The sequence below is a fragment of the Carlito syrichta genome, unplaced genomic scaffold (assembly GCF_000164805.1).
Source record: "Carlito syrichta isolate Samal-C Ts95f unplaced genomic scaffold, Tarsius_syrichta-2.0.1 Scaffold126519, whole genome shotgun sequence".
In the NCBI taxonomy this organism is placed as follows: Eukaryota; Metazoa; Chordata; class Mammalia; order Primates; family Tarsiidae; genus Carlito; species Carlito syrichta.
The window spans coordinates 1-2,242 of NW_007070615.1; positions in this window are offsets into that span (position 1 = coordinate 1).

The following is a 2,242-nucleotide window of genomic DNA, read 5'->3' on the forward strand; positions in this document are numbered from 1 at the left end:
GACTACAGGTGCGCGCTACCACACCCAGCTAATTTTTTTATTTATTGTAGAGATGAGGTCTCACCAAGTTACCCAGGCGGGTCTCGAACCCGTGGGCTCAGGCAATCCACTCACCTCAGCCTCCCAAGGTGCAGGATTACAGGCTGAGCCACCGAGCCTGGCTGAGAGTGTTCTTTAATATAATTGTTGCACCAGCAATCATTCCTGCTGTGTAGGGTATATAGAAGATGTCATACTCTAGGAATTAGAATAACAACATATATTCAATACAATAATAAAACTATAATACTTTAAGATCTTTTTCACATATGAACACAACAATCATTTAGAGTCTCAACTTTCTAAAGTAAACAACATGTAAGCCTGTAAAAGGCACACTCCAAATGAGTCTAGCCCATAGAGAACACCCAAATCAAATTGTCAGCATATCTCTCTTGTTAAATCACCATCATTTCTTTCAATTAGATGTGAAAATTTTCTTTCCTTCTGAGTAGCAATTTAAAAAAATTCCCTCTTTTGAAATTCAGATGCGTTTCAAAGCTCACTGCCATCCTGCTAAGGAGAAATGAAAGTCAATGCTGGCTTTGGGATGCTAGGAACATAGTTTACCACATATTCCTTTTGTCCCACTGCAAGGTAGTGTGATATAGTAGAACAAGCATAGGGTTTAGAGTCAGAGAGACCTGGGAGACTTTTGGCTTCCATCATTTGCTGTGTAAGTAGTTTCTTAATTGTCACAATTAGTAAGTAACGTAGTTACTTTCCATCTAAGTGTAAGTAAAGCCTGTGGAGGTGTCTGTGACAGAGGAAGAAAGGGCTGACTTGTTCTCTTATTTTCTGCTTTGAAGGTTGGAATCTTTTCCAGGAGAAAAACTTGTCATGTATTTTTGACGGTGAAGATGCTTTCTTTTTTTTTTTTAATTTGGAATCTCCCTTCGTCACTCATGGCCACCGCAGCCTTCACCCGCTGGGCTCAGCGATCCTGCCTCAGCCTTCCAAGTAGCTGGAACTACAAGCAAATGTCACCATACCTGGCTAATTTCTTGATTTTTTTTGGTCTGGAAACCGTAGGCTCAGGCAATCCTCTCACCTCTGCCTCCCTAAGTGCTTGGATTACAGGTCGACGCTGGGGTGGCTGTGAGTGTGCCTCTACACTCCAGCCTGAGTGACGGAGTGAGTCTCTACAATAAATCAAAAAATCAGCTGGGCGTGGTGGCTTGCACCTATAGTAGTAGCCCAGCCACTTGGAAGGCTGAGGCAGAAGGATTGCCTGAGCCCAGCAGGTTGAGGCTGTGGTAGTTGTGAGTGTGCCAGTGCATTCCAGCGTGGGCAACAGAGTGAGACTCCAACTCAAAAATAATAATAATAACAGCAGCAGCAACAGCAATAACAACAATTTGTATCTTCATCCTTAAGACCGATGGTGGGATTTCAGATGTTTTGTCCTGTTGTTGAGAGACATGGAACCAAATTCCATAGCTTTCCATTACTAGTTTGTGTGGGATGCGTTTCCAAGAGAGTTGAATGTTATATAGTACTTCGGGAAAGAATTTCTTTTTAGGCTGACCAGTTTATACTAGGGAAATAAGATCAATTTTAATTGAGATCATTTATTTAGAAAGGCCTGGGCAGCGAGACCTCATCTCTACAGTAAATAAAAACATCAGCCTGGCATGGTAGCGCATGCCTGTAATTCTGGCTACTGGGAAGGCTGAGACGGAAGGATCGCTGGAGCCCAGCAGGTCGAGGCTGCGGTGGCCGGGAGTGGCCACTGCACTCCAGTCTGGGCGACAGAGTGAGACTCCAACTCAAAAAAAAAAAAAAAGAAAAACCCATCAATTGAAATTGGTTTAACACATTATCTTGGTATTGCTTGGACCCTTTTTATTCTTGCTAAATGAATTACTCATTTTGATTATATTGACAGCAAGGCAAGATAAATGATTCCAAGAGCCTGCTGGCAGCAGGTCTAGTCTAGGAAGAGCTGGAGTGGAAGGCACTTGGCAGCCATCACCTTTTCACCCTGGGGTCACTCATTGTGGTGTTTCCTGTCTTATACAACAGACAAATGGGGCTTAATTTTTGGTCTCAGGGACCCTGCTTTTTACTCTTTTTTTTTTTTTTGAGTTGGAGTCTCACTCAGTCGCCCAGACTGGAGTGCCGTGGCCGCTCTCAGCCACCGCAGCCTCGACCTGCTGGGCTCCGGCGATCCTTCCGCCTCCGCCTTCCAAGTAGCTGGAAC